The sequence below is a fragment of the Hyperolius riggenbachi genome, chromosome 5 (assembly GCF_040937935.1).
Source record: "Hyperolius riggenbachi isolate aHypRig1 chromosome 5, aHypRig1.pri, whole genome shotgun sequence".
NCBI classification, from domain to species: Eukaryota; Metazoa; Chordata; class Amphibia; order Anura; family Hyperoliidae; genus Hyperolius; species Hyperolius riggenbachi.
Genome location: NC_090650.1, coordinates 282,486,753 through 282,497,514, shown reverse-complemented (window position 1 = coordinate 282,497,514; position 10,762 = coordinate 282,486,753).

Genomic DNA, 10,762 nt, shown 5'->3' with positions numbered 1-10,762 from the left:
CCTCCGGATCCTAATGAGGCTTCCCACGCCGTCCTCTGTCCCACGGGGGTCTCTCCGCAGCCCTCCGAACAGCCGGCGACTGTGCCGACTGTCATTTCAATATTTACCTTTGCTGGCTCCAGCGGGGGCGCTGTGGCGGCTTTCCATTCCGAACTACACGGAAATACCCGATCTCATTCGGGTCCGCTCTACTGCGCAGGCGCAGGAAACTTGCGCCTGCGCAGTAGAGCGGACCCGACGGCGATCGGGTATTTCCGTGTAGTTCGGAGCCGACAGCCGTCAGAGCGCCTGCGCAGGAGCCAGGAAGGTAAATAATGACGTCACCGCTGCCCGGACTCCACGGAGGGCTGCAGCGAGACCCCTGACGGATGGAGGACGGCGTGGGAAGCCTCATTAGGATCCGGAGGCTTCCCCCACCCGAGGTGAGTACCCCCCAGGGGATATTTTTATGTTACAGTTCCTCTTTAAGCTCATCCAGAGTGTTGGGTCTTGCGTCTCAACTTTCTCTTCACAATATCCCACAGTTTCTTTAGGGGGTTCAGGTCAGGAGAGTTGGCAGGCCAACTGAGCACAGTAATACCATGGTCAGTAAACCATTTACCAGTGGTTTTGGCACTGTGAGCAGGTGCCAGGTCATGCTGAAAAATGAAATCTTCATCTCCATAAAGCTTTTCAGCAGATGGAAGCATGAACTCACGTTTGAACCAGAAACAGCAGCAGAGGCGCCTGACCTGGGCTACAGAGAAGCAGCACTGGACTGTTGCTCAGTGGTCCAAAGTACTTTTTTCGGATGAAAGCAACTTTTACATGTCATTCAGAAATCAAGGTGCCAGAGTCTGGAGGAAGGCTGGGGAGAGGGAAATGCCAAATTTCCTGAAGTCCAGTGTCAAGTACCCACAGTCAGTGATGGTCTGGGATGCCATGTCAGCTACTGGTGTTGGTCCACTGTGTTTTATCAAGGGCAGGGTCAATGCAGCTAGCCATCAGGAGATTTTGGAGCACTTCTTGCTTCCATCTGCTGAAAAGCTTTATGGAGATGAAGATTTTATTTTTCAGCACGACCTGGCACCTGCTCACAGTGCCAAAACCACTAGCAAATGGTTTACTGACCATGGTATTACTGTGCTCAATTGGCCTGCCAACTCTCCTGACCTGAACCCCATAGAGAATCTGTGGGATATTGTGAAGAGAAAGTTGAGAGACGCAAGACCCAACACTCTGGATGAGCTTAAGGCCGCTATCGAAGCATCCTGGGCCTCCATAACACCTGACCAGTGCCACAGGCTGATTGCCTCCATGCCACGCCGCATTGAAGCAGTCATTTCTGCAAAAGGATTCCCGACCAAGTATTGAGTGCATAACTGAACATAATTATTTGAAGGTTGACTTTTTTTGCTTTAAAAACACTTTTCTTTTATTGGTCGGATAAGCCAGGCAACCCCTCCAGCTTTTTCAAAACTTGCCTCAGGTGGCAAAAAGTCTAGGGCCGGCCCTGCCAGCCAGGCATAGCAGCCAGTAGGGGAGAATTCAGAAGCCAGGTGAGAGGTGTCTACCATATTAAGGGGGCATTCTGCCCATTTATGTGAAATGCTGTCTATGTGCCTCATGACTGCTGAATTTGTATTGTTGGGGGCCTCATGGTTACTGGATTTGTCTTGTTGGGGGCCTCATGATTGCTGAATTTGTCTTGTTGGTGGCCTCATGATTGCTGAATTTGTCTTGTTGTTACTTTGTTCATTTTCTTCCTTCGTAGTCCTGATTTGGTGGCCTGTTGTCCTCACCAAACCGCCCCCCCCCCCCAAAAAAAAAATCCCCCGTTGGGATGCGTCTTCCCTCTTCTTGCCCCGGGGGCATGGCTCTCCCGCTGTAAGCATATGATGGGCCCCCTTTTTTTGACGGCATTTTGGCATGCCCTGACCGCAATTTGCTGTTAGGGCATGCACACTCTGCGATGATCCCACTGAAGTAGTGGGTCTTTTGGAGTTTCTTTATATTGCCCACTAAAACCTCTTCTATATATGGATTTAGATAGATATGTATATACTTTCAATGGTTGTATGTTGCAATGTATGAAAGAATAAGTATGGGACCGTTATGGCGCGGTGGACATGCGGTTCGCGAGCGGCTGGGACGCGGCGCTGGCGGCAGGGGATTTATTTCCTCACCGCTGAGGCGCACGCGTCACTTCTGTTTCGCGGATGGGTTTCCGCCGTGCCCTGATTGGCCATAGCCGCACATTTGAACCCCTCGGATTAGGAGATGGACACGCCTTCTGATGATGCCGTAGAGAACGGCGAAACATGTAAAGGCCGTGTCCGCATGAGATGCCGTCTCCTCCTGCGACCCTCAAGCTTCCCTTGCTTGCTCCTCCTTCGGCCCACCACACGGGACTTCTATCACGGGCCTGACAGCATCACTGCAAGGCTGGAGGACACTTATGGTGGAGAATCACACAGCAAGCCACACTGGACGTTTGCAAGCAGTATGGAGCATCTGGTCCACTAAGCCTCAGTAGATGCACACACTCACGCGCAGGAATCTCAAGCTCTTGGTCAAACAGAGGATGACAGAGTGGTGAGAGACTTTGGTAATACATGTTGGCTGATGCTGCTAATATGAATTCGGCTGCTTCACGCTGCCCTTATGCACACTGATGGCAAATTTGTCGCTGCTTTGCTTTGTTTTCTCTAACCTGCTTTGGATGCCAATTGCTTCCTGCTCATATGGACAACCTTGATATATAGAGGTCCCACACTCTTTCTGTGAGCTCACTTTTGACAATCATCTGGCCAGTTATCTATATGAGTGGTGGTGAGTGGTGGTTGCGATGTGGGTCTGCATGAGGAGATGGCTATCTCATGTTATTTTAACTTTTTGCTTATGGATTTGATCTATTGAATAAAATTTACTTAATACATTTTTATGATTGTATCTTAGTATTCACTTATAGGTACCGTGAGCATCAATAGAACGTTTTTTTCTCCTATTGATTGTGATAGTCTACCATATTAAGGGGGCATTCTGCCCATTTATGTGAAATGCTGTCTATGTGCCTCATGACTGCTGAATTTGTATTGTTGGGGGCCTCATGGTTACTGGATTTGTCTTGTTGGTGGCCTCATGATTGCTGAATTTGTCTTGTTGGGGGCCTCATGATTGCTGAATTTGTCTTGTTGGGGGCCTCATGATTGCTGAATTTGTCTTGTTGGAGGCCTCATGATTGTTGAATTTGTCTTGGTGGGGGCCTCATGATTGCTGAATTTGACTTGTTGGGGGCCTCATGATTGCTGAATTTGACTTGTTGGGGTCCTCATGATTGCTGAATTAGTCTTGTTGGGGGCCTCATGATTGCTAACTGTGAGACTATGTGAAAAGCTGAATCATAATCATATGAGACAATAGCCTTAAATTTACTTTTTTAGCTTTTTAAAACAGAAAATTAAAACTGGGGGGAGGGGGTTTCTAAAACAATACATTTTTCAGGAGTAGGATGGATGAGTTGTTTATCTTTACAGTTTATTTTTCATAATGTTCACGTATGAGTTAAAAAGTTTGTATTTAGTTTAAATTGCTGTTGGTGCTTTGCGATAGATAAGTGACTTTTGGGTTGCAGTTTGGGCACTCGGCCTCCAAAAGGTTCACCACCACTGTCCTAATCTAATGTCCCACCATTGCTAAGTTCATGTAAATTTGTCTCTACCTTTGACCACACCCACATTTTGGTCCATGACCACACCCATTTTTCAGCGCAGCCGCACGTTGTCTTCCTGATTGGGGGGGGTGTCTGTGGATAATCAGCACCGGGTGCCAAATACCCTAGGTACGCCACTGCTGCAACATCACTGGAGTGCCCAAAAGCTCAAGGTGTGCACTACTCAGAGACATGGTCAAGGTAAGAAAGGCTGAAAGACGATCACCACTGAACAAGACACACAAGCTGAAACGTCAAGTCTGGGCCAAGAAATATCTCAAGACTGATTTTTCGAAGGTTTTATGGACTGATGAAATGAGAGTGAGTCTTGATGGGCCCGTGGCTGGATTGGTAAAGGGCAGGGAGCTCCAGTCCGACTCAGACGCCAGCAAGGTGGAGGTGGAGTACTGGTTTGGACTGGTATCATCAAAGATGAGCTTGTGGGGCCTTTTCGGGTTGAGGATGGAGTCAAGCTTAACTCCCAGTCTTACTGCCAGTTTCTGGAAGACACCTTCTTCAAGCAGTGGTACAGGAAGAAGTCTGCATCCTTCAAGAAAAACATGATTTTCATGCAGGACAATGCTCCATCACACGCGTCCAAGTACTCCACAGCGTGGCTGGCAAGAAAGGGTATAAAAGAAGAAAAACTAATGACATGGCCTCCTTCACCAGATCTGAACCCCATTGAGAACCTGTGGTCCATCATAAAATGTGAGATTTACAAGGAGGGAAAACAGTACACCTCTCTGAACAGTGTCTGGGAGGCTGTGGTTGCTGCTGCATGCAATGTTGATGGTGAACAGATCAAAACACTGACAGAATCCATGGATGGCAGACTTTTGAGTGTCCTTGCAAAGAAAGGTGGCTATATTAGTCACTGATTTGTTTTTGTTTTTGAATGTCAGAAATGTATATTTGTGAATGTTGAGATGTTATATTGGTTTCACTGGTAAAAATAAATAATTGAAATGGGTATATATTTGTTTTTTGTTAAGTTTCCTAATAATTATGCACAGTAATAGTTACCTGCACACACAGATATCCCCCTAAAATAGCTAAACTAAAAACAAACTAAAAACTACTTTCAAAAATATTCAGCTTTGATATTAATGAGTTTTTTGGGTTCATTGAGAACATGGTTGTTGTTCAATAATAAAATTATTCCTCAAAAATACAACTTGCCTAATCATTCTGCACTCCCTGTAGTGTACAGTATACATTTTGCTTGAAGCACTCTACTCCCTCCAAAACTAAAACATTTGAACCCCATAAGCCATTAGGTAAAACCTCATAATATACTGGGCTGTGGGGGAATGGTTGTTTACAAAGCTTGTTTCTCTCTAGTAATTTTGGATCACATATATTTTATAGGGATATTTAAAGCTTCACACGTTTACTTTCTATGCACTCGGCAGGAGATAACTCCTTACCTGCTGACATAATAGAATTAATTCCTGGATGCAGTAAAAATCAATGTGGACACATCTCAGCCAACCAATTTTCACAAACAAACAACACCTGCTCAGCGCCATGCCAACATTTACGCTGCTGAAAATCAAAGCGGATTTAGTTAAGGCAAACAAGCTACAGTGGCCAACATGTGTGTGTTTATAGACTGCTATTAAAAACAGACACTAATTAAATTGTTTATTAAAAAAATACATAATTTCTGGTGCAAGGAACAGCATGTTCTTCAGCACTTCATGAAGGAAGCATCGTGTTCTCCAAACTGAACGTATCTCGGCCACTTGAGATTATTGATATTTGTGAAGCCAGAAAACACAAGTAAATGTGACTGACTGGTATAAAGTGCAGTCAAAACAATATGTGCAATGCCATCATGCTCTAAATTGTAAGTTACAAAATACAGTTATATTAGAATTATTTTCAATGGATTATTATTGTACATGCTATGAAATATTAATTGTGCTCAATGTGTATAATACGTATTATTGTAACAAATGTTGCTTCACCTGAAAGGAATTTGAAATGTTTGTATGTTCTCCCTGTGTCTGCAAGGGTTTCCTCTAGGCACTCTGGTTTCCTCCCACACCTAGATAAGTTAATTGGCTTCCCCCCTAAATTGGCCCTAGAATAAGATAAATACACTACATTATAAATACATAGACATATGACTATGGTAGTGATTAGATTGTGATGTGAACCCCTCTGAGGGACAGCTAAGTGACAAGACAATATAGTCTGTACAGCACTGCGGAAGATGTCGGCGCTAGATAAATACTAAATAATAATAACAGTTTTAAATCACTTTTTATATTGTAAAAATGAATGGTCACGTGTTTCACAAGATGGTCACCTGCTGCCATCTATTTTCGTCCCTGCACGGAACAAATGTCAGTATTCTGATCCCAAGTCCCCAGCAGAAGCAGCTCAGGCTCCCATTGGTTGCAAAAACCAATAGGAATTGGCCCTCCCCAGGAAAGATTCTCATTGGTTTTTTTGAGTAGCGGAAGTGCAGTTGCATCCTCTTCTAAAATGCAGCCTGCATCACAGCAGAGGCATGGGCTTCAACTACTGGAGGAAGGTGTATTTGTTGCTGCTGACCTGGGCATTAGCAGAAGCGGGATAGAGCACACATGAAGCACTGCACTGTAAACTGTTTTTTATTTCCCCCAATGGGATATTGTGGTTACAAGAAGTTGAAATAAAATGTAAAACATGGAAGGAAAGATTCATAAGGTATTGTATACTAAAGGCTGAGAGGAGGGGCCCCTTGGAAGAAGGGAAGAGAGGGGAAGGGGATATTATCAAGACACTAAACGTAGATTTGGGGGATGCAGCTGGGACACCCTATGGCTTTTTATACAAAGAACTTTTTGCAGGCAAACACAGTTTCCTGTTGCTGTCTGATGACTTCTGAAGCAAAACAGGTTGTTAGCCACCACTCCCACTTTAGATGTGCATCGTGGAATATAGGTGGGTTAAATCACCCGATAAGAAGACGTAAGGTACTTCATTTATGATCCCTGCGTCCTGACCCATTTTTTTTTCTGCAAGAGGCGCACTGCAGAGTGGGGGATATGGCAGTACTTTCGAGACTCATGTATCAAACAACAATACACCTCCACCTATACAAAAAACAAATAAACAAAGGGGGTGGCAGTACTCTTGAACAACCCCCTGAGATACCAAATCCTCAAAGTAGACTAATGTTATCCCTTTTGGGTAGAATAAACCTCCTGAAAAATGGCACCCTTCCCTAGACTAATATTTCTCTCCTCCACTCCATCGCCCCCTCCTGCTCATCCCATCCTACTCCTGCCTCTTCCTCCCCCCCCCTTACCTCCTTCACTCCTGTTGGGGTGGAGGAAGTCAACCCGGTGCTGGCAACTTCACCTGCCACTTCCCGCCCCCTAGATCCGGTCCCATCTGATTCCCTCCCGCCCACATTTTTCTGATCTGGCCCCTGTCCTCACCTACCTGTTCAACCTCTCCTTCTCCACCGGCATCTTCGCCTCCGTATTCAAACAGGCCACTGTGCTTCCCTTGCTAAAGAAACCTTCACTTGACCCTGCACTGCCATCCAACTTCCGCCCAATCTCCCTCCTCCCTTTTGCCTCGAAAAATTCTTGACCGCCTGACCCACCAACGCCTGGCCAACTTCTTCAATTCCAACTGCCTTCTCAATCCCCTGCAATCTGGTTTTCGTACAGCCCATTCTACAGAAAAGCCCTCACCAAAGTGGTCAATGACCTTGCCAAAACCGAAGGTAAATACTCCACCCTGCTCCTCCTGGACCTCTCCTCGGCATTTGACGCTGTCAACCACTCTTCCTCCTCCACTCCTTGCAGTCAATGGGCATTCAGGACCTAGCCTTAGCCTGGATCTCCTCCTACCTCTCCAACCGCTCCTTCAAAACATTCTTCAATGGCTCCTCATCCACTGCTGCACCCCTCTCAGTTGGTGTTCCTCAAGGTTCCATCCTAGGAACGCTACTGTTCTCACTCTATACTGCCTCAATTGGCAAAATCATCTCCTTAATAGGCTTCAATTACCACCTGTATGCTGATGACACCCAGATATACAACCACACCCCAGATCTCTCCTCCTCTACCATGGACAAAGTCTCCGCCTGCCTCACATCCATTTCCTCCTGGATGGCCGCCAGGCTCCTAAAGCTTAATTTGGACAAGACTGAGCTTCTGATATTCCCGCTCCGCACAGCTGCAAATCACTATCGAAAATACTACCATCCGCCCTAACTCCCAAGCACGCTGTGTAGGTGTTACCCTGGACTCTGTACTTTCCTTTACACACCACATCCAAATATTGCCCGATCCTGCAACTTCCACCTCCGCAACATCTCCAAGATCCTACCTGCCCCCTGACACCTGCCCCCTGACACCACTAAACTCCTTATTCACGCCCTTGTCATCTCCCGCCTAGACTACTGCAATTCTCTTGTCTGGCGTCCCCTCTAACCGTACTGCTGCACTTCAATCGGTAATGAATGCGGCAACCAGACTGATACAATCTTCTCATCGCAGTGCCTCTACGACTCCGCTCTGTAAAACCCTACACTGGCTCCCCATCAGCTTTAGGATCAATTTCAAAATCCTGTGCTTGGCCTACAAATCAGTGCACAAGACCTGCCCGAACTACATCTCTGATCTGGTCCACAGACACATACCAGCCACCCCTCTAAGATCCTCCAATGACCTGTGCCTAGTCACACCACGCATATCTCAGTACAATGCACGATTGCAGGACTTCACTAGGGCTGCCCCCACTCACTGGAACTCGCTCCTACCAGCCATCAGTCTTTAATACCTTCAAACAAGCTCTCAAGACTCACCTTTACATGCTCGCATACCCCCCTACACCAGCACCATAATACGTTCTGTTAGACACCCTCTCAACAGATGCACCTATTGTCTCCACCCCCACCTTTTAGAGTGTAAGCCTCTGACAAGGCCCTCCTCCCTAGTGTTTCCAGCTTGATTATGCAATCTTACGGTCAAACATTCCTCTTGTGGACTAGAACAGTCTCTATTTTGAAATATAACACTGTACTGTTATCAAATCATTTGCATGATATAGTTTTGTTGCGAGTTTCCTGTATGTCCTACCTTGCATGTTAACCCATTTATCTATTGTGCAGCGCTGTGTAATATGTTGACGCTTTGTAAATACAATAAATAATAATAATATAGAAACATGTATCCAGGAGCACCCACTTAATGCTCAGCAGTTGAAAAGTGTGTGCCCAGATCCTCACCCTAGTACCATAGGGTCAAAACAGTCTGCAGTCCACAAAGGATCGGCACCACACAGTATATGTATTAAAAATAGCTCTTAAATTTTTATTGCATAAATAGAAGTTGACAGGCAGCAGGAGATGCGCGTGATCTCCTGAAAACTACAGCCCCAGGACTTGGGCTGCCGCTGCAGCCACGCCCATCGGTGTGACGCAGTCGTAAAATAATTATTTCACTGGCAAGCACAAAAATACTTAAAATATAGTGTTGACAGTACCTTTTCACCTACTTGTTGGTACTTTTTCAACTGCAAAGTACTGAAAAGTTATTCTAAATAGAAAATGAAAAATTATCTCCTAGGAGAAAACTCAGGATAAAACGTGAATTGCATATGGGCCCATGTGTATAACAACTTTGACAGTGCCTTACTTTGTCATACATAAAATAAAAATGTTTGAAACAAAAAAAGCAAAAAATGTATCTTTTTAAATTTTTCTAAAAACCGGTATGCTTTAAAAAAAACTTTTCTCCAACCAAATTTAACCCCTGATTTTACATATTTCATGATCTGCAAACAAAACACTATTTTTTCATGCAACTGTTCTGCACTTTCAGAAAACAGTAGTTTCTTTTGCTAGTTAGTTTCTAGTTATGTGGAGGACCAAGCAATCTATTCACAGACCAACAATGCTGACTGTGGATGGATTTCTTTGGTCTATGGATTGGGCTGGTGGTCCCTGATGTACAGCCAAGTGAGCTAATCTGCTTCTCCTCTTTTCTAGTTATGTGATAAACAAGTGTGTAAGCAAAGGTGTAAAATGCAGATACATAAAATCCAGACCTGCCTCAGTGTGAGGTTTTACGCAGGCAATGTCATAATAAACCTACATTCAGAAGCAAATGACTGATCACGCCATTTATCCCAGCACTGACTAAAAGGAAACACTTGCCAATACCTTTTCCCATTTATAAAGCTACCTAGTGCTTTATAAACCCTGACATGTGCTTTCTGAGTAGAGGCCTGGTATAATATGCCATAACTCACTAGGACTTGTTTACTTCCCGTTGCTGGAACCTTCTTGTGCCTTCCTAATTATATAGCTCAGGAAAGGAAACGGATGGTGCACAGTGTGATTCTGCTGCTTCACAAAGACCAAGTGTCAATCAAACAATTACAAAGGATCTATTTTTTCACTTTTTATGGTTTCAGCTTTCCCCATTGCAAAACTTTTCATAAAAGGAAGATAAAGTCAATGTCAGGCAAAAAGTAATGTCCTCCTGTGACCTAAAAATGCTATACGTGGAACAGGATGCGCTTAAACGCTCAGGATCATTTTCTTATAATTGCATTTCATAGAAATGGAACTTAAAAAGGGCATTTAAAGCTATAGTATAATATTTCGTTTTTGCAATCTAAGGGTGGCCATACATGGTACAATTTTTCATTTTTTTTTTCGATTTTTCGATAATTTACTTCGATTATTCCGTTAGATCGACTATAAAGATTTTTCCAGCATGTCCGATCTGATTTTTCTGGAAAAAACGGGATAATCGTTCGAATTTCTTGATCGAAAAAAAATATTTTCAACTTTCATTTGATTCGATCATTTAGATCGAATAAATGGGATAATGGAAAGTTTTTATTGTACCATGTATGGCCACCATAAAACTAACATTTTCGCTGCTTCCTCTCATTCCTCATGAGGTTACATGTACCAGAATTGATAGGTTGTAAGGCATGTGATCAAAGAAAACTTCAATCCCTGCCAGTCTTGCCTCCCTAGTGACTGTGATCTAATAGGTTGTCAGTCATTAGGTAGGTGTGGCAGTAAAATCAATCACAGTTGGCCCA